This window comes from Cervus elaphus, chromosome 18 (genome assembly GCF_910594005.1).
Source record: "Cervus elaphus chromosome 18, mCerEla1.1, whole genome shotgun sequence".
Taxonomy (NCBI): Eukaryota; Metazoa; Chordata; class Mammalia; order Artiodactyla; family Cervidae; genus Cervus; species Cervus elaphus.
This window is the reverse complement of record NC_057832.1, coordinates 62,377,587-62,400,397: the sequence shown is the minus strand read 5'-3', so window position 1 is coordinate 62,400,397 and position 22,811 is coordinate 62,377,587. Positions and strand designations below refer to the sequence as shown.

Here is a 22,811-nt window from a genome sequence, read left to right as displayed (position 1 = left end):
TGAAGGCTGGGTGATTAGCTTAGCAGCAGATCAAAGTAGGCAGGTAAACTTGACGAGGTTAAGGACCTGAATACACATCCCCTTATGCTATTCAAGTTGTGGACTTGCATTAAAGTCTTCATGTTGCCACAAGAGGAATGCACACCTTAGTCTGAGTGACTTCAGATGCACTCCTCACTCTGCTAGTTTCCTCCCCATTTTAAAGACACCAACTTAAGCCATTTGCCAGGCTGAATTAATCAAACACAGATGCCCTAATTCCTCACCCCCACCCCTAAGCTATGCAAACTGGGGAGACCAAAGACAGAAATAAGATGCACACAACCCCCACTCCATCTGGCAACATATATTCAACATGCTACATAAAGTATAATTTCCATTTTATTGTCTTTTCAGAGAAACCAATATTTCTTCAGTCTTTAAGGACTTGGATCCTTACATGGGCTTTGGTGGAGGACGTGGGGCAGCACCCGCAGGTCTAAATCAGGGTGGAGGTGTTTGGTCCTTCCGGGCTTCCCGAGAGCGATTCCTGACTACCTTGCTGTGAATGGCACAACTCACACAGTAATGTAGTTTCACATACAGCTTGGGAAGCACATAGGCGTCGAAAACACTCACTTCAGAAATGTCCCTGAAGGCTGCAGCCTCTACAATGTTCCCAATGATGAACTTCTTAACGGCCTTATCCTTGGGCACCCATCAGGCACAGTTGGTGCAGCGAATAGGCTGCACGTGGCCGCAGCCCTTTTTGGCACGACCGTTGTTCCTTCTTTTCTTGGTCATCTTGGAAGCGCGGAGGTGAGAGAGAGCTAAAATAATTTTAATAGCCAATTGATGTAGGCCCAGTTTTGGAGGCCACACTCATCATCATCAGAACCTTCACCATGTGTGTTTTTGAGGAAGGGTGGCAGAACAGTGGATGTAAACCCCTGTACCGTTTTGGACAGATCTTTAGTCTCTAACGAGACTTATAAAGAGGATTGAGAAGACTTGCTGGAACAGCCAGCATAGTGGCTATTGAACAGTCAAATTCATGGAATCAACAGTGATGCCTTCGTCAGCCACTGCTATATCATAGCATTGTACCAAAATAAATTAGGTACTGATAGACAGAACTCTGATGTCATTGCTGACTAGACTGCTCTGACAAACATTCCAGTTACCTACTGCTGTGTCACAGACCACCCCAAAACTTAGTACCTTAAAATAATAGTCATTTATTTTGCTTACACACATTGACAGTTTCGGTAGGGCTTAACTGCAAGGTTTGTCTCTATTCTGCATAGCTTCAACTGAGGCTGCTTGACTTAAGCTGCAGGACAGCCCCTTCAGATGGCTCACTCACAAGCCTAATAAGTTGGTTCTGATCTCTGGATCTGAATTCAGCCAGGGCTGTCAACTGAGTGCTTTGGTTCCTCTTAATGTGGGTTGCATGGGCTTTCTCACAGCTTAGCAACAGGAGTTCCATAGAATAGTCCAGGATGGAAACTCTAAGGCTTTGATGTAGCCTTGGAAGTCCAAGAACATTGCTTCTATCTCCCTCTGTTTGTCCAGCAAGTCAGTAAGGCCAGGTTATTTTTTTCTGAGGAAGATAATTAAACTCATCTCACAGTGTCAGGAGTAGCCAAGAATTTGTTGCCATTTTTAATCTACCATAGCAGAAAGGGTGAATTGCAGCATTGATGCTTCTTGCCCAACTAGAGGGGACATTCATATGCTGAGAGTACTGCTGAATCCACTGGAGGAAGCTTCCTGACTGTAAATACCACCACTTGTGACACCAACCTGACATACAGATAGCATGTACTATAGCCAGACAGTACACTAAGTGCTTTACAGACATTTTTAAAATTACATTTTCACAACAGTAATTGTAGGTGGATGATGGTAGTATCTGAAGCACAAAGAGGTTAAAGCTCATAACTTGTAAGTGGTAAACCTAAGGCTCAAATGCAGATTGTCTTCATGCCACACTTCATACTGTTAATCACTGTGGGATATAATCTCATGTGAGATGGCTCATCTGTTTCCCTCTTTTGACAAGTAGGCTATCAAAATGCTACTCCGTCTGTTTCACTGAAAAGTCACCCATGATATGAGTAAAGTGAATACACCAGTCTGATAACTAAGAATTTTCTCTAAAATAATCATCTTTTGAAAGCATTAGAGAACTAGAAGTTCTGTAAAGATGGAGCTCTGTGTCAGTCAAGAGCAGGCACAGCTTCCAAATGGAAAACAAATCCACTATTTCTTGAAGAAAGAGGTCCCAGGATGCTGGGGGCTTGTGGTGGGGGCTGATGGAGGATGCTTGTCAGCAGGAAAGACAGAACATATCTGAACCATAGCTGGGAAGTGCTGAGGTTGGAGTTAGAACTTTCACAAGACTCAGGCCTGAAGACTGAAGCAGGAATACAAACCAAAAAACAGTGAGGTGAGAAGTTCTGTTCTATTAACTTTAACTTTGACTCTTCTCCTTTCCTAATCCCTGCCTCTTGGGAAGCAACTTGTCCCCATCCAGGACTTCCGTCCTTACCTGGTTTGGGATCGGTGATTGTTAGGCCATCCAGATGCTGCAGTTTGTAGACTGAATGTTTCTGCGGCACTGATGGCTGAAATCAGCACTTGCATTTTCTTGTTTTCCTCTCCTGCTATAAAAGTAAGCTGGTCTGACTTGGACATTTCTGAAGAAAGGACATGAAGGCCCTACTAAATGGCTTGATTCTGCATATAGTGTCTCTCTTAAATTACTGCCAAAATAGCCAAAAATAAACAATAAACCATTATAATAGTTTCTTTACTATATCAAAAACTTATTAGAACAGAGTTTTCCCCATGTGATGTTAGCATGTAGAAATTTTGTATCCTTTCGTTTAAACCCCTATCAGGTGATTTCCAAGACAGTGTCAGTTCAGTTCAGTTCAGTTCAGTCACTCAGTCGTGTCCGACTCTTTGCGACCCCATGGACCAAGGCATGCCAGGCCTCCCTGCCCATCACCAACTCCCAGAGTTTACCCAAACTCATGTCCATCGAGTCGGTGATATCATCCAACCATCTCCTTCTCTGTCGTCCCCTTCTCCTCCTGCCTTCTATCTTTTCCAGCATCAGGGTCTTTTCAAATGAGTCAGCTCTTCGCATCAGGTAGCCAAAGTATTGGAGCTTCAGCTTCAACATCAGTCCTTCCAATGAACACTCAGTACTGATCTCCTTTAGGATGGACTGGTTGGATCTCCTTGCAGTCCAAGGGACTCTCAAGGGTCTTCTCCAACACCACAGTTCAAAAGCATCAATTCTTTGGTGCTCAGCTTTCTTTATAGTCCAGCTCTCACATCCATACATGACTACTGGAAAAACCATAGCTTTGACTAGATGGACCTTTGTTGGCAAAGTAACATCTCTGCTTTTTAATATGCTGTTTGGGTTGGTCATAACTTTCCTTCCAAGGAGTAAGAGTCTTTTAATATCATGGCTGCAATCACCATCTGCAGTGATTTTGGAGCCCCCAAAAATAAAGTCAGCCACTGTTTCCACTCTTTCACCATCTATTTGCCATAAGTGATGGGACAGGATGCCATGATCATAGTTTTCTGAATATTGAGCTTTAAGCCAACTTTTTCACTCTCCTCATTCACTTTCATCAAGAGGCTCTTTAGTTCTTCACTTTCTGCCATAAGGGTGGTGTCATCTGCATATATGAGGGTAGAACACATTAAATTTTATTGTCTTTATTTTACTACACTGTTAATTGCTTATCTTCTGTTTGTAGATACCATTCATTAATTGTGTTTATGTTTGCCCTAAAATGATATTCAAAGCATTAGATTTCTCTGCTCATTTATATTAAAAATTCAAAGGTGTGTCCTAATGGGAAACATTTTGGCTTGAAGTTGTTAGTATATCATATGTAAAAATACATTGTGAGAATAGAGGATAATGTTTAATTGTTGGGATTAAACTCAGTTACACTAAATCTGTTAGTGATATAGAGTTATACTTTTTCAAAATTTAAAATATTAGAAAAAAATGATATTGTCCTTTGCATTTTTCCTACATTGTGCTTTAGAAACTTGATTTTAGTTTTATGTTGGTCTCAGATAGTTTGTTTTCTACTTAGATATTTTTTAGTGCTTTGTACTCTTCCCAGTATGTGAATTTACTGACCCATCAGATGTATTCTCAATAGGTCATTGTATGATTCATTAAAATGTCCTTAGGCAGATAGAGATCACACAGGTATGAAGAGTACAATCCTTCTCTGAAGCAAAGGACTCATGCCCCAATGTCTTTAGGGGCAATTTGCTTGTCATGCAGTTGGCTTATGGCCAACAGAGATGAACAAATTAGTAGAATGTACCTGTGTTGGCCCTGTTCCTAGCCTCATTTATGTAATTGATGTCTAGTGGCCTCATTTTGGATCATTAGCATATCAACATAATGTCTGAGCCTGGAAAAGTGCTGCTTGTTGTCAGACATTAGCAATTTAGCATAACACAGAAAGCAAGAGAACCTGACATTCTAACCAGATCAATGGCTAAAATCAAGATGGTAGCACAGTGGGGCTCAAATTCAGTAATCTTGGAGTTCCTTTGTGTTTGAAATAGTTAGCTATTTAAAGATCTAACAAGTTTAGTTCTGTGTTAGACAGTTTTTCTATAATATAGAAGATACACTTTCTTAATACTATTAATATAAATGTGGGATTATTTTAAATATTTTTAAGTTCCTTCATATTTCATTAATTTCACTTTCATTGTTTTTATGTTTACTCATTGTACATGTTTATTGGTACCTATGGCCAATGGTAATTTTGTTTTAAATAGGACAGGTTTTTAAACCAAAGAAACAGCATATTTAGAAATGGTTTTAATTTTAGTGAAAGAATTTGGTGTGAATTAACTATGTTGCTTTGCTTGAGAAGAATCCTGAGTTGTTTTATAGCAATCTGAAATACAAGCTTGCAGTTCTCTATTTCGAGTTATTCACATGATATGTCATTAATTTATCAGCTGTTTATTATGCAAAAGTATTAAATAGACACATTTCATGAGTGCTTCTGATTTAAGGTAGGTGACACAGACAGTGATGTTGTAACATTTTTGTTGTTGTTCGGTCGCTACATGTCTGACTCTTTGTGAGCCCATGGACTGCAACACAACAGCCTCCTCTGTCTTCTGCTTCCTCCCGGAGTTTGCTCAGATTCATGTCCACTGAGTCAGTAGTGCTGTCTAACTATCTCATCACTTACTGCCACCTTCTCCTTTTGCCTTCATAAAAATAGAATAAAAATATATAAAAATAATTTTTAGAAGACAGACATATGCAGATAAGTTATACTTGATATAAAGGGTATATATAGTTTTAGAAGTAGAAAAATAAACCCTGTGTGTTGTAGGGCTCTACTTTTTATGACCTACAACCTGACACTTAATTCTTCTCAAATTATTCTATTAATTAAATGAAAATATTTAAAAATACTGTGATGTGAATACTGCTTTTTTCTCTCTTGAGAGTAAATATTTTTTCATTTTTATTTTTTAACTCCACTGTCCCACAGTGTCTACTCTGGAATAAATACTAAGTAAATGTCTGACTACTAAATGAATGAATGAAATTCACACTTACTTTTTAAAAATGTACAAAGTTCCTATATTTTTTATCAGATTACCAAAACGAAAATTTATCTATTGTGGAACATAGACAATACTAAAAAATATAAATCATTAGTGATATTCATTGTTAACATATTGGTATATCTACAAACATGTTCTTCTCTATGAATCTATATATGTATAGTTTTTAAAATCAAAATATGGTGGTTCTCCAAATAATAACTTGCTTTTGTCACTTGATTATGAACATTTCCTAACTCATTAAATATCCTGCACATGATTTTCTTCTTGGTACCCAGTAATAACTACCATTTATTGAGGTCTAACTAGATCCCAAAATGAATTCTCTACTATGTCCTATAAATACTGTAGGCCATTTATTCTCTGAAGTAGGCATTTTTTCTGTTTTAGTGATAAACAAATTGAGGCTCAGAGAGATTGGTTCTTATCAAGGTGATACAAGTACTAAGAAATAGGGTGAAAGTGAAGGTGTTAGTTGCTCAGTTCTGTCTGACTCTTTGAACCCCGTAGACTGTAGCCTACCAGGTTCCTCTGTCCATGGGATTTTCCAGGCAAGAATATTGGGGTGGGTTATTTCCTTATGTGCAACACCAAAGCCCATACCTTTAATCAGCTCAGTGTATTACCACCGAAACCTAATGTAAACTTACTTATCTAGTATTTCATTTTGACTTTTAGATTGCCCATTCTTTCACTATTAAAAATTGCACTTAGTCTTGTCTAAGAATAGGAAGAGGAGAAAATATACTACAGTAAACAAGTTGAAACTGTTAGGGATGATGTGTGGTCAGTATCTTGATTGTGCTGATGGTTTCAGAAGTGGATAAATCGTCAAAATTCAACAAATTGTGAACTTTATGTATGGTTCAGTAGGCATCAATTATACTTAAGCAAAGCTGTAAAGTGACCCCATGGACTATAGCCCACCAGGATCCTCTGTCCATGGGATTTTCAAGGAAAGAATACTGGAGTAGGTTGCCATTTCCTTTGCCAATATGTAAACCCATGCTTATTTCCTTGATAGAATTCTTAGAATTCTGAGTTTTCTGGAGGGCTCAGAAAGCATCCACATTTTTACTTTATATACACATGTGCCCCCAGAAATATCATATGAATGTACATTCTTCCATTAGTGTATGAACCCATATGTTAAAATAAGAATATAATAGCACTCACATATTGAACATTTATTGAGTATCATATATTCTACCAGATACTTTATCATCTCCTTTAATCTTAATGTCACCAATTTAGATAAGGGATGAAAAACAAATACTCAGAAGGATTAAACAGTTTTACCTTGTAATATAGCTAGTAAATAGTAGGTGAAGGATGTAAACTGTGGATGAAGGATATGATTCCCCAGGCAGCTGAACGGTATTGTTCTGTTCTCCTCTCTTACAAATGCAAAGTATTCACTTAATCTTTATATTTTTTAAAATAACTGCTTGAAAAGCTTGGCCTAAGAATGAAGGTTAAGTCCCAAAGGACACACCATGGGGAGGATTCTTTCACAAGTAGGACCACTGTTTAAATTTTCATCCAAACTTGTGCACTGACGAATGTGAAAAGGAGCACCATCATTAATTTGACTGGGACAAGTGTACACAGAGCATTTCCTGGGCAAACTGGGAAAAGAGAAAAAGGTGGAAAGACGTGCATTTTAAAATAAATTTACCAAGCACTGACTAAGTATTACTCTATGCAGGCCTTCTTATTTTACTTCTCACAAGTGCCCTTGAGACATTTGTGATCAGTTTCCCCAGAAGAATACAGATGCTCTGAGAGATGAAGTGCTCAGGCAGCTTCTCACAGAATTATGACTGATGAACCAGTGTTAATGGGCAATTCTGTCCAATTTCAAAGCCCAAACTCACTCCACTATTAGCTTTTATTCCTATGTATAAATAAAACAAGCTTATATGTTTTCAAAAATTGTCAACTTTTGAGTAACTGTTAGAGTTTTAAAGGAAAGGAATAGATTGCTAAATTGATCAATGTTTAAATTAATTGTGTAGATCTTGAACATCTTCTCCATACTCTTTCTTTTATATCTTATTTATAAGTAAATTTTATTTTTAATTTACATTCAAGAAATTATCTGTGTACATCTGTGTAATTAGACAGGCATGGATTTATAGGATCAAGCTGTTTTCCAGTTGCAAAAGAAACTGGGTAACAGAACAGCATTTAATCCAGTGGTCCCCAAACACAGCCTGTAGACAAATGCCCATCCTGAGAAAGTGGCTTGTGGCAACAACAAACAAACAAACAGGAAGTCCAAAGGGAATGCGTTTTCAGTCATTACTTCCTTACATGGAAAAAATATAAAATCCACAATATAAAGTCTACTTCTATAGAAAAGTGTAAGTTGTTGAGATCAGAACTCTGGGCACTCTAATCAAAGTCAGTCCCCTTTTCTTTTAGAGGAAAAAAAAAAAGTGGGCCATCAAGATATTAAATTTCTTAGAGCACCAAAATAAGAATAAAATGTATTGCTGTTGATCGCTTATCTACTATATTGTGAGATGCTGGGTTAGGTGCTTTTCATACATTTGCTCTTTTATGCTTTGCAATATTTGCATAAGATAGCTACCCTTCTATCCATCACATTTGCAAAAATAAGATAGAGAAGTTTAAGTAGCAAGTGCTTGGACTTTATATAGAAGAGCTCAAACTCAGAGCTGCAAAAGCCTATTTCTTTCCCATTGCCTCATAGATGCTGAGTTATCGCCTCATCCACTGATCTTCCCATTTCCTCAGTTTCTTCATTTCATCTACATTTCCTTAGACTCAGGCAACAATCAAATTAGTGATATACTTTATTTTCGTATTTCATAATCCTCAAGAGAATAATTAGTCTAGAAAACATAATTATACATGTACGTAGTCCTTTTTCATGCCAGGCAAATTTTAGTGGATGACAACAAATAATGTTAAATTTATAATTGTGTGTTAAAATAATAATTGTTAAACATTTAGTAATTGTTAAACATTAATATTTAATGTTAAAATAGTAATTTATAAATTTAAGGTGATGGATTATTTATTTAAGCTTCATATGTCATACAAAGTTCTGATAAAATAAAAGTATTAAGACAGTCTCCTGGAGTTTGTTGTAATATTATTTAATTTGTTGACATATTCTTAAGCTCAATAAAGTAAAACTTCATTAATTCTTTCCTCAGGTATTCAAAGTAATGTGATATTTAAGGCAATTACCATTTTCTCAGTGTTCATCATTTTTGTACTTTAAACAAATCAAGAAAATACCTTAATAGTTATTGAATAACTCAGATTGCTTTGTTGCTCTGCTCTCTCTAGAGTGTTACCCCGTCTGTGTCTTCCCTGATGACCACCACTGTTTTCTCATTTCATCCAAAAGAAAAGGAGAAAAGTAGAAGTAGATACATACCTTCTTTCTCTTAATAGTGCAGCCAAGGTTCAGATCTTACTTACAAGGGCTACCTAGTTAGAAGCCTTAAAGGAATTAAAGTCATGGTTCTGGATAGCCATAAGACCACCTAAAAAATGTGGATTTTATTTCCATGAGAGAAAATTGAAGAACAGGTATTAGGAGACAGTTTATAATATCTGTGTTAGTTATGTAATCTCTTTGACTCTCGACTTCTTTATGTGTGAAATGGGGATAAGTGTACTTTCTTAATAGGGCTGTTGTGAGGATTAAATGGACAATATGTGTGAGAACTTGGTGCTAGAGATAGATGTTAGACATCATCACTCTTTTCGTAAAAAGTAACGGAATTCTTGCCACTTTTCAGGAACTGTTCTGGACTCTAAGCATAAGATATTTGTCCATCCCTGGAAAACTAAAACTCTCCTGAGAAGACATACTTATAAACAAATCATTGTAACCTGAATTTAGTTACCTATAGGACAGAAACTTCAGTTAAAGAACCATGGAGATGAATAGGAGTGGTACAGGAAAGTTAGAGGTTTCATAAAGGAGCTAACATTTAAGGTTGACCTTGAAAATTGAGTCAGAAATAGCTTATTTTCAGAGTCATTACAGAGTGTGGCATATTTAGAAAATAGTCAAGAGGTTGATTATCACTGGACTGTAGAAGTTGGATGGATTGTGAGAGATGAACCTGAAGAGGTAAGGTATGGTCAAATTGTGAAGGGCCTCAGATATGATATCCCTGAGTTTCGATATAACATAATATGGCTTCTCTGAAGTCTCAATTTCCTCTGAATAGTGGGATGATAATAGCACATGATCATTGTGAGGATTAAGTGAATATAAAGTGTTCAGCATAGTTTTCAAATGCATATTAAGCTCCTAATAAGCTTTAATTATTATTGTTATTATCATTATTATTTATTATTATTAGAAGAGGAGGAAGAACCAAGTTTAAGGTATCAATAGTTCTAAGGTGAGCTTGATTAGTATTCAAAAGAGTGACAGATGATGACAATACTTGGTGTTTCTCACCATTAATGAGATATGGAATTCAAAGTGGATTGAAAAACAAGTATAGTATTAGAAATGTTGAGTTTGATATACCTTCAAAATATACAGGGAACATTAGGTGTGAAAAGTCAATTGAAAGTATTTATCCGGGATAAAGAGGAAAGGTCAGTTAGAAATAAAGAATTGCCAAATAATGGTAGCTCCCTCCTGGAAGAGGAGTGAGTACAGTCATTTTGGAGAGTCAATAGAATATAGGTCCAAGGAAAATTTGTAAAAGGTGATACTTTCTTCAACTAGCCTCCAAAGATCCACTTTAGCCATGTGTATTGGGGCATACTGTGCTGTTAGCGTGAGGAGAACCAATTGACATTAGTTTTATTGGAAATATGCAGGCATATTCCCTGCCAGATATACTAAGGTTGCATCTCCACAGTGCACCTGGAATCAGGACATTTTCTTTCCCACTGACTACACAGTGGTTGAGGACTCCCAGAGTTAAAGCTTTCTGGTGAAGGACAATATTGTAATGATCTCCTAGAAACTTTCTTCACATCTATTCTTGCATCCTTTTGAAACATTCACCTCACTGAAGCCTTACTGATTAGTTTAAAAACAAAGATCTGATTCTGGCTTATAATCACTAAATGGTGTCCCATTGTTCCAGGGATAAGGAAGAAAGCCCCTGCCTACCTCACTGTCATCTACTTACTTGCTTTTACACATCAAACAGGTGGACCTCTCTAACCAATGATCATACCATGCTGCTTCTGCCCAAGTTCTTCCCTTTGCATAGCACACTCCCACTTCTCTCTCCCGCTACGTGAGTAGTCTCAACAATTCATCTTTCTGAGTTCAGCTCAAAACTCCCTTTCTCAAGAAAGCCTTCCCTGCCAGACCTGGTTGGGTTCTCTTGGTAGATGATCCCATGAGATCTTTTATAAAGCATTTATCCTAATTGAGGCCTCTCTGGTGGCTCAGATGGTACGTGTCTGCCTGCAATGCCAGAGACCCGGGTTTGATCCCTGGGTCGGGAAGATGCCTAGAGAAGGAAATGGCAACCCATCCAGTGCTCTCGCCTGGAAAATCCCTCCTCTACCAGAGGAGCCTGGTAGACTAAAGTCCATGGGGTCGCAAAGAATCGGACATGACTGAGCGACTTCACTTTCTATCCTAATTTGAGTAAAGTTTTGCTTGTGCAACAGTTTGATGACACTTTACTACAACAAAAACTGAATTCTCCACAGCAAAGGAAAAAGTCTGTCTTATCTACTGGTGGGCTTGAATTCCTTCTGCCTCTGCTTCCAGCATAGAACAGATTGAGAAGGAAACATGGTATCAGAGAGAATTTCAAAACAACAACTTTATTGTTGCTAAATCTTGATTAGAGAATTCAGCCTAATAGGAGTCCTGATTAGGCTTCCTATCCATTCTCTCAGAATGGAATGTATTAGTTTGGTGCAAAAGTAATTGCAGTTTTTGGATTGTTGAACGTTACTGTTTGATACTGAAATGTATTCTAAAAGTAGTTAGATTTATGTTATACATAACTATGAGTGCACATAATACATTTTACTGCTTGTTTCTTGCTGTATGTCTTTTTGCTAATGACATTACTTGCTATTTATTTGATAATTATTTTAGACTAGGGAAATGATGTTAGGCAAAAAGCAAATTTGAGCGATTTTCTTATTCAAGTTCAAAATGGGTTGTAACACAGCAGACAACTCACAACGTTGACAATGCATTTGGCCCAGGAACTGCTAACAGACAGTGCAGTGGTGGTTCAAGAAGCTTTGCAAAGTGGATGAGAGCCTTGAAGATGAGAAGCACAGTGGCTGGCCGTGTTTGACAATGACCAACTGAGAGGATCGTAGAAGCTGATCCTCTAACAACAACATGAGAAGTTGCTGAAGAACTCAGTGTTGACCATTCTATGGTCATTCAACATTTGAAGCAAATTGGAAAGATGAAAAAGCTTGAAAAATGGGTGCTTCATGAATTAACTGAAAATTATTATTATAAAAGTGGATTTTATGACAACTGCCGATGACTAGCTCAGTGGGTGGACTGAGAAGAAGCTCCAAAGCACTTCCCAAAGCCTAACTTGCACCCAAAAAAATGGTCATGGTCACTCTTTGGTGGTCTACTACCTGTCTGATCTGGTACAGGTTTCTGAATCCCTGTGAAATCATTACATCTGAGAAGTATGATCAGCAAATCGATGAGATGCACTGAAAACTGCAAGGCCTGCAGCCAGCATTGGTCAATAGAAAGGGCTCATTTCTTTTGCAGGGCAATGCCCTACTGCACGTCGCACAACCAATGCTTCAAAAGTTGAACAAATTGGGCCACGAAGTTATACCTCTTCTACCTTATTCACTGACTTCTTGCCAACTGACTACTACTTCTTCAAGCATCTCAACAACTTTTAGCAGGGGAAATCCTTCACAACCAGCAGGAGGCAAAAATGCTTTCCAGAGGTCATTGAATCCCGAAGCATGGATTTTTATGCTATAGGAATAAACAAGTTTATTTCTAGCTAGCAAAAATGTGTTGACTTCCTATTTTGATTAATAAAGATGTGTTTGAGCCTAGTTATAATGATTTAAAATTCAATGTCCAAAACTGTAATTACTTTTTCACCAACCTAATATTTGCCCAAAATTAGAAGAAAGGGATAACCACAGGCCTCTTCTCTATCCTGGTACCTACAAGAGCACCTCATTTAGAATAGTGCTTACAAGGCATTGCTTGTTTCCTTTTTTTTTTTTTTTTTTCATTTTAACCAATGTCTTATCATTTCAGATGAATATTTCTAACATCTCTAATCAAGTGCAAAATAATTAGTTCTCATTAATTTCCTTTATGCTGCTTTCCCTGAACAGAACACACAATATAATATTAAGGTTTCTTAAAGGTTTTACTTCGGCTTCCCAGGTGGCTCATCGGTAAAGAAATCTGTCTGCCAAGCAGGAGACATGGGTTTGATCTCTGTGTCAGGAAGATCCCCTAGAGAAGGAAATGACAACACACTTCAGTGTTCTTGCTTGGATAATCCCATGGACAAAGAACCTGGTGGGCTACAGTCCACGGGGTTGCAAAAGAGTCAGACAAAACGTAATGATTAAATAACAACAAACGTTTCAGTACAAACAGCAGAGGGGAAAGTTACAGGAGGTAAAATTATTCTCTCCTACACCTCCTACTTTGTTTCTTTAGGCTTTTTAAGTTTTGTTTTTTTCTTCCTCCATACTTTGTATGAAGAGCAAAAGCACAAAAGCTTACTAAAAGTGGGATTTGTTTACCAAGGAAGAATGTTCTAAAACAGAAGAAAAATAGATTCAGGCTACTCTAGGTAATATAGATCCTAAAAATTATTTCTGAAAGCCTTTACCTAGACCACACGGTATTGTGTAGGGAGCCAGAGAGCATTACCATTTGAAGCAAAGGAAGAAGCAACAGTTTGGTCTTCCCTTTTTCACTTTTGCTGTTTTTACCTTTAAGGATGACATGCTGCCTCAAATTAATGGTTAACAAATAGGGGACATGCTGGAAAAAAATGCTGGTCCCAGGTAGCAATTAGTTGACAGGCACAAGAAGAAAAAAGCAAGATAATTTCCAGAAGTATTTGGGGACCAGAGACCTTAGGATTTTTTCTGAGTATTTATATATCAGGACATTTGTATATTGGAGACTTTATTTTAATTATTCAGTAACATTTACAGTGCTTTAATTTTTTCATATCGCAAAATATGTACTTAACTGTTGAAATACTTGAAAATGAAGAGAAATATAATAATGAAAGTATTAATCATATGTAATCACATCTCCCATATCTTCTTCCAAATGCGGATTCTGACTTTACCTTTAATGTGATTAAAGTAGATTGTGGAGAGTGTAATTTTATCAGGGAAATTATTCTGAGGGACAGTTTTACTAGTCTTCTGTAACATGTTTTAAAAGTATTTATTTTCACCGGTAGTTAATTGTGTATTAATTTAACTCCCGTAAAGTTAAATGTTGTATAAACATAGATGAGGAAAGTATGAATATTTTAAAGCTTCAGGTATCCACTAATTTAAGTGATTCCTTCTCAGTTCTGTTTGTTCATTTCATTCATTTATTCAATGAATCCCTTGCTTATTTATTTTATTAAGAATATTGTTCATGTGGGCTTCAACACACCTGCATTTTGAGGCATAGAGTGATTTCATGCAAAATTATGTTAATATTCAAACTTTTCATTAGAGAGTTGAATATTTGGTTAAAAAATATTCTCTTCCCTTGAGGAAATTATGTTCTCTTTCCACCCTAACATACTGCACAGTAAAATACTCATGTAATTTCATTGCAAGCAGGATTATGGTACATGCATCAATTCTCAGTTGTTAAGAATTTCTTCTCTCAATTGAATACACATTATTGCTATGTGGGAAATAGAAATCAGATTTAAACTTCTGCTTAACTTTTTAATAGGACTGCGATAGATTTTGACTATTATTATAAAAGTGTGTTCTTTGCTAAATGTTGAAAAACAAGATATTGGCTAAGATGTAAGTGTGCAAGAAAAGTTAACAAAGTTAATGGACAAACAAAACTCTTTTACCGAGTGAGGAGGAAAGGGTTCCAAGCTTTTTACAATGCATGAAAATAAATATTCACAGTAAAAACAACAAAGGTTCTTGTTAATTATTATAAAATGCTTCATTTCTTAATAAAATCAGGATTTTAACCAATAAAATCATGGTTTCTTAGGTGGCAGACCAGGTAAACTAGATAATTTAAAATGTATTTGTTAAAAAAAAAAAAAATGTATTTGTTGACACAGTGCTATTGAAAAAATAGAGAACCAGACACAGATTCAGAGAAAGAGAATTAGAGCGCTATCAGAACAACAGAGTATTTTGCATTCAGAAAGATCTGTCACAATATAATTGCTTCTTGCCAATATTCTATTCCAACTGTATTTTAAACATTTACCTTAAGGTTCTAATCATAGACTTCCCAATATTAAATGCTCATATTTTCATATATAGCTTGACATTGAAAGGTGCAAGACTAATGCCATTAATATACAAAGTCAGTTAAAATAAGATTTGACAAAAGTTTGGTTGGTTATTCAAATCTCCTAGGTCATATTCATTTCACTTTAACTTCCTTGAAAGGTTTTCCTTTACCTATGAAGGCAAATGTCCTTCTCACACCCGTACCAGGTTTGGCAGGTGGCCTCCATTACCCAATGCAAAATTATAAAATAAGCCTTACCATTATGCTAGTTGTGACCACACATTTCAATCCTGTTGTATTTCTGTTGAATTGATTTAAAATGGCAGTTTGTGCCATCTGAAAATTTACTATTTAATTGACAAGGAAGCCACCTTGCTCATTTTTTTTTTCTCCTCGAGAGTTTTGCAATTTAAAATCACAGACCTTCTTTGAAAGTACAGTTATTTAAATTTTAAACTTCTGGGAGGTTAAAACTGAATGACCCTCATAGCTCCTTGGCACTACTTTGGAGTTTTCTAATTATATCTTTCTTGCTGTTTTTTTTTTTTTTTTTTTTAATTTTTAAGAAAATTTAGACTTATTGTGACTAGAAGGAATTCTAATTATCACATTCCAGGATTTATCATTTGTGGATTTCACAGATTTGATAAAAACAAGTGTTAGAGAAGGAAAGGAGATCATCATGACATTTCTTGAATTTCATCCTAGGCAATACCTTGTTATTTTTCTCCTTCCCAAGCTTCTTAAGAAGCTAATATTTAGATTTTGAGAACTTGATAGCCTAGAGAAAAAGTAGTAAGAAAGCAGATATTGGAAATATATAAAGTACTAGAGTCATCAAACTAAAATAGATAGAAGTTGTCAGTGATTATATTTAATTGCTTGTGAAAGTGAAAGTTGCTCAGTCCTGTCTGACTCTCTGTGACCCTATGGACTATACAGTCCATGGAATTCTCCAGGCCAGAATACTGGAGTGGGTAGCCTTCCCCTTGTCCAGGGGATCTTCCCAACCCAGGGATCAAACCCAGGCCTCCCACATTGCAGGCGGATTCTTTACCAGCTGAGCCACAAGGGAAGCCCAAGAATACTGGGGTGGGTAGCCTATCCCTTCTCCAGTGGATCTTCCCAACCCAGGAATTGAACCGGGGTCTTCTGCATTGCAGGTAGATTCTTTACCAACTGAGCTATCAGGGTCTTTAGGAACAAATTCTGCCATAGAGCCTGGAAGACTACACTCAAGGTGAATCAGTAAAATAAAATGTAAAACAAAAAAGGTAGAACCTTGAACATTATAAATGAGAGTAAGAGAGTTGAAATCAATAAAAAAAAATGAATAGAGCACCACAATCATCGTTAAATTTGAGCTTTGACTTTGTGTTAAATTTAATATACCCTCTACCTATGAGCAGCTTTTTCTGCTTAATATGATAGACATTTTCTATATCATAACAGCTTCCCTGGTGGCTCAGTGGTAAAGAATCCACTTATAATGCAGACTGCTTGCTTGCAATGCAGGATTCACAGGTACACACTCTAGGTTGGGAAGATCCCCTGGAGAAGGAAATGGCAACCCACTCCAATATTCTTGTCTGAGAAATCCCAAGGACAAAGAAGCCTGGAGGACTACAGTCCATAGGGTCGCAAGAGTTGGACAATGACTTAGCAACTAACCAACCACCACCTCATAATAGCTTCAGTGAATACGATAATACTTACCTAAAGCTCTTCATTTTAGTACATTCTGATAGAATAGGGATATTGTTCCAGAGTGAAATTCATTCAGTTAATTTTATGGCAATCCAAGCAGCATGGCCCATTTATACAGCTTGCTAAGAAGTAGCCTTGGAATTTCTGGGGGAAGGAATGGACTATTTCTCTCAACAGGGTTCTAGATGAGACTTGACCCCCAAACATATGAGGATTGAAAGTGAAAGGGAAAGTGTTAGTCACTCAGTTGTGTCCAGCGCTTTGTGATCCCATGGACTGGAGCCCACAAGGCTTCTCTGTCTATGGAATTCTCCGGGCAAGAATCCTGGAGTGGGTAGCTGTTTCCTTCTCCAGGGGATCTACTCAAAAGAAGGATCAAACCTGGGTCTCCCATATTGCAGGCAGATTCTTTACCATCTGAGACACCATGTGAGCTTTAACTAGGTCCTAAAGAACTGTCGTGCTGACTAGTGACCAAATGTGGATCCTATGCCTAGAGTTCAAATAGGGCAGACTTTAAGATTGAGAACCTTTTGTAAGAACGTGCTAACTAAGAATTCCCCCCTTCTTTTTCCTCCATAAAAAGAGTACTGGAAAGTAGGACTTCTCACAGGAAACTACTTTCTCAAGAAAGAATATGTGAACAAATTGCTGATCAATTCCCCATTGTGTCCAAATACTGTATGGCAGGATAATGATTTTAGCTTAAAGAAATTTCAAAGCAGACCATAGAATATCAAATAAGATTTAAACCATGAATAACTTCTTCATTTATGACAAGAAAAATGCATAAGAAGTTCAAACAAGAGTTAGTGACAATTAAAGGGTTTTCTGTGGCCTAAGTATTACAACATAATTACATGACAGATACAATAAATTAAAATTTAAAAGTTGAAGAAAGCATGTAGTACACTTAGTTTGAACAGTAGAGTTTATTACGAGTGGAAGAGGCAGAGAATAATGGTCATTATCATGTGAAAATGAAATATGACAGACTTTATGAAGATTAGCACTTCTAGAATGTCATTGTCAAACACCACCTGCTGGGTAGGCTACACATTGCATAGATAGGTAGTGCTCAGGAGAGGTTTGGGAATTTGCTTATAAGAAATTACCTAAGATTTGAATTGATGGTATTAAATCAGGTCATCATAAACCTAACTCTCCCATTTTTAAAAAAAAATATATTGGTGGCTTGCAGGCCAAATCTTCATATACTTTTGTTTGGCCCCATAATTTTTAAATTGCTTTTCAACACTTAAGAGTCTGGCTTCACTAGAAAACATGTGAAACTCTGGCAACACTCAGCCCACCTTTCCATGTGGCAGCGTGTCCCTTTAGCCTGGGCATGCATCTGCCAGTTTGCCACATTTTCTACCTTGCTTCTTTGGTTAAACATCTGCTTAACCTAGGTGAACATCTGGATTAAGATTTTTGGTTCAGATATTTTTCTAGGTATTTTTCTCAAGAGACTATATCTATATTAATACCAGGGAAATATTCAAATGAAAAGAGTGCTGTGATTGTATAGTCTTTGAGTGGCACTGATGTCTTTCACAATTTGGGTCCTCCCCACAAGGGAACAGGGCATACCCTCTTATTCACCATGGCATCTGCAGAACCTGGCACAGTGCCTACCTTGTTTCAAAGGATTGATAAACGTTTCTATGACTAAAGATAGTAATGGAATGGGCCACAGATACTAATTTAACATATTTCTCTTTAAAATATTCTTCATCTTAGATGTTAATTAGCTTCAAGTTAGAAGCTAATTCTTCATTAGCCGTAAAAAAGTAGGCTTTTGTCCATCACTAACCAGGTGTTTTAAGAATTATCAGTTGACCTTGTTATAAACTGAGCAAATATTCAGTTCTCCAATATCCACATGAAACTGGTAGTTTGGAATGTAATAAATCAAAATGATGTCATTTCTAGTTTGAGCTCAAATGTAGACTATAGAAAGAACTGACATATGTGGTCATTCTAAAATAAATATATTAACTGCATTAATTATGAATATATTATTTATAACCTATTTGTGTCAAAGGAAAATTTGTCAAAATCCTTAACACAGTGCCAGATACAAAGTGAGAATTCCTCTATTTGTTCAGTGTGCCTGAATCTCACAAAGTTCAAGGAGGAGAAGAAGATTCTCAGAGAGTGAAATTCTGCCAGCAGAGAGTTTTTCAACAAATATAGTGGAGAAGAGGATTTGGGCCAACAAGGAAGATTAAAAATAGTGTTGCGATCCATTTGGAAAGCCAAAGTCAAATAAGCCAAAGTGGGAGCTGGGAGAAATGCCGGGATGAAGGGCCCAGAAGTCACACGCAGCTAACATGGACTTGTCAAACCAGAGACCTGGGGACCCGGAGCGATACAGATACAACTCACAAGAAATGGTGCAGTAGTCACCGTGCCGCTGAAAACAGTCTTTTACCTTTCTAGCTTTCTTTTGGGAAATGACTAGATCATGGCACACAGATGGCACAACTAGTTTTAAATGGATAGCAGCAGAAACGCCTTTCAGAATAAACAATGACTAACTCTGTGAAGCAGACTCCATGAGCACTTGTCAGAGTAAAACAATTTTGAGTAGAACAATTTGAATTGCATTTCAACAGTGAAGATTTTCTGATAGAATGCAAATGATAGAATTCCTCCATTTGGCTCATTTTCTGGGCTTCTTTCTACTTCAGCCCACACAATGATCCCCATACTTCCTCAGGCTTTCTTATTATAGTATCTTCAAACCCTAAATCTTCATATCACCAACCCAAACAAAAACACGAATTTGTATCCTAGCATTCCAAGAAGTCACTCTGGACCAAGTGCCTGCCCTTGAGCTAGTCATTGTAGCCAGTTGAATGGCTTGTGCTGATGGCCTGAGGCCTACGTCCAGACCCATTTCTAACTAATTATAGATGCATGGTGTGTGTGTGTGTGCTTGCTAAGTCGCTTCAGTCATGTCTGACTCTGTCTGATGCTATGAACTGTAGCCTGCCAGGCTCCTCTGTCCATGGGGATTCTCCAGGCAAGAATAGAGTGGGTTGCCATTTCCTCCTCCAGGGGATCTTCCTGACCCAGTGATCGAACCCATGTCTCATGTCTCCTGCATTGGCAGGTGGGTTCTTTACCACTAGTGCCACCTGGGAAGCCCATATAGATGCATGGAGGACAAGATAAACTGATTGGCTTAAGATAATCAGTGCCTACCTGTGAAGGCTAGTGTAGAGTCAGTCTAATCCAAACCAAGTGGTTGAGAAGTTAGGGTACTGAAAAGAAGGAATTATAGAATGTATCCTAGTGAGGAATATTAACCAGTAAATAACCAGTACATAAAGAGCTCAGCATAGTAGTTATTATTGTCCAGTCACTAAGTTGTGTCCAAATCTTTGCAACCCTGTGGACTTCAGTGTGCCAGGCTCCTCTGTCCTTCCCTCTTTCCTGGAGTTTGCTCTAATTCATGTCCATTGCGTCAGTGATGCTGTCTAACCATTGCATGCTCTGCCAGTCTCCTCTTTTGTCTTCAGTCTTTCCCAGCTTCAGGATCTTTTCCAGTGAGTCCACTCTTTGCATCAGGTGGCCAAAGTATTGGAGCTTCAGCTTCAGCATCAGTCCTTCCGATGAATATTCAGGGATGATTTCTTTTAGGATTGGCTGGTTTGATTTCCTTGCAGTCCAAGGGACTCTCAAGAGACTACAACACCACAGTTCAAAAGCACAAATTCTTTGGCACTCAGCCTTCTTTATGGTCTAGTTCTTTCATCCAACATGACCACTGGAAAAACCATAGCTTTGACGAGACAGACCTTTGTTGGTAAAGTATTGTCTCTGCTTTTCAGTATGCTGTCTAGGTTTGTCATAGTTTTTCTTTCAAGAAGCAAGTATCTTTTGATTTCAAGGCTGCAGTCACCATCCAGTGATTTTGGAACCCAAGAAAATAAAGTCTGTCACTATTTCCATTGTTTCCCCGTCTATTTGCTTTGAAGTGATGGGACCAGATGCCATGATCTTAAGTTCTTTAATTTTGAGTTTTAAGCCAACTTTTCCACTCTCCTCTTTCACCTTCATCAAGAGGCTCTTTAGTCAGCCTTCCCTTTCTGTCACTAGGGTGGTGTCATTTGCATATCTGAGGTTATTGATATTCCATCTTGAACTTCATCCTGCCCATAATGGTGCATGATGTACTCTGCATATAAGTTAAATAAGCAGGGTGACAATATACAGCCTTGATGTACTCCTTTCCCAATTTTTAACCAATCCATTATTGCAGTTATTGCATTATTGTAGAACCAGTCCAGTTCTAACTGTTGCCTCTTGACATGCATACAGGTTTCTCAGGAAGCAGATAAGGTGATCTGGTAGGCCCATCTCTAAGAATTTTCTACAGTTTGTTTTGATCCACACAGTCAAAGGCTTTAGCTTTAGTTAAAGGCTTTCATCAATGTAGCAGAATTAGATGTTTTTCTGTAATTCCCCTGAGGTTTTTTTGTTTTGTTTTGTTTTATGATCTAATGAATGTTGGCAATTTGATCTCTGGTTCCTCTGCCTTTTCTAAGTCCAGCTTGTACATCTGGAAGTTCTCAGTTCACATACTGTTGAAGCCTAGCTTGAAGGATTTTTTTTTTTTTTTTTTGCTTGAAGGATTTTTTTAACATTACCTTGCTAGCATGTGAAATGAGCACAATTGTGTGGTAGTTTGAACATTCTTTGGCATTGCCCTTCTTTGGGATTGGAATGAAAACTGACCTTTTCCAGTCCTGTGGTCTGCTGACTTTTCCAGATTTGCTGACATATTGAGTGCAGCACTTTTAACAGCATCATCTTTTAGGTTTTGAAATAGCTCAGCTGGAATTCTATCACCTCCACTATCTTTGTTTGTAGTAATGCCTAAGGTCCACTGGTCTTTACAATACAGGATGTCTGACTCTAGGTGAATGACCACACCATCGTGGTTATCTGGGTCACTAAGACCTTTTTTGTACAGTTCTGTATATTCTTGCCACTTCTTCTTAATCTCTTCTGCTTTCATTAGATCCTTACCATTTCTGTCCTTTATTGTGCCCATCTTTGCATGACATATTCCCTTGATATCTCTAATTTTCATGAAAAGATCTCTAGTCTTTCTCATTCTTTTGTTTTCCTCTATTTCTATGCATCATTCATTTAAGAAGGCTTTCTTATCTCTCTGTGTTATTTTTGGAACTCTGCATTCAGATGGAGATATCTTTTCCTTTTTTCTTTGCCTTTCACCTCTTTCTCAGCTATTTGTAATGCCTCCTCAGACAAGCATTTTGCCTTGTTGCAATACTTTTTTGGGGGGATGATTTGGTCACTTCCTCCTATATAATGTTATGAACCTCCATCCATAGTTCTTCAAGCACTCTATCAGATCAAATCCCTTAAATCTATTTGTCATTTCCACTATTTATTCACAAGGAATTTTATTTAGGTCATACCTGAATGCATGTTAATCACTCAGTTGTATCCAATTGTTTGTGATCCCATGGACTGCAGCTCTCCAGGCTCTTCTGTCCATGAGAATTCTCCAGGCAAGAATACTGGAGTGGATTGCCATGTCCTCCTCCAGAGCATCTTCCCAACCCAGGGATCGAACCCCAGGTCTCCTGCATTGCAGACAGATACCTGAATGGCCTAGTGGTTTTGCTCTACTTTCTTCAATTTACATCTGAATTTTGCAATAAGGAGTTCATGATCTGAGCCATAGTCAGCTCCTTGTCTTGCTTTTGCTGACTGTATAGAAGTTCTCCATCATCAGCTGTAAAGATTATAATCAAATCAATATTGACCATCTAGTGAAGTCCATGTGTAGAGTCATCTCTTGTGTTATTGAAGGAGGGTGTTTGCTATAACCAGTACGTTCTCTTGGAAAATCTCTGTTAGCCTTTTCCCTGCTTTATTTTGTACTCCAAGACCAAACTTGCTTGTTACTCCAGGTATTTCTTGACTTCTTACTTTTGCATCCCAATCCCCTATGACAAAAAGGACATCTTTTTTTTGGTGTTAGTTCTGA

General features: G+C 37.5%; 1 protein-coding gene and 1 pseudogene across 3 annotated transcripts in view; one reads left to right on the top strand and one right to left on the bottom strand.

Moving 5' to 3' along the window:
• FOXP2 (forkhead box P2) overlaps positions 1-22,811 on the top strand; it is a 630,928-nt gene that overhangs the window by 283,338 nt on the left and 324,779 nt on the right. The gene's annotated exons all lie outside the window — the stretch shown is intronic.
• LOC122674819 lies at positions 364-783 on the bottom strand (annotated as a pseudogene).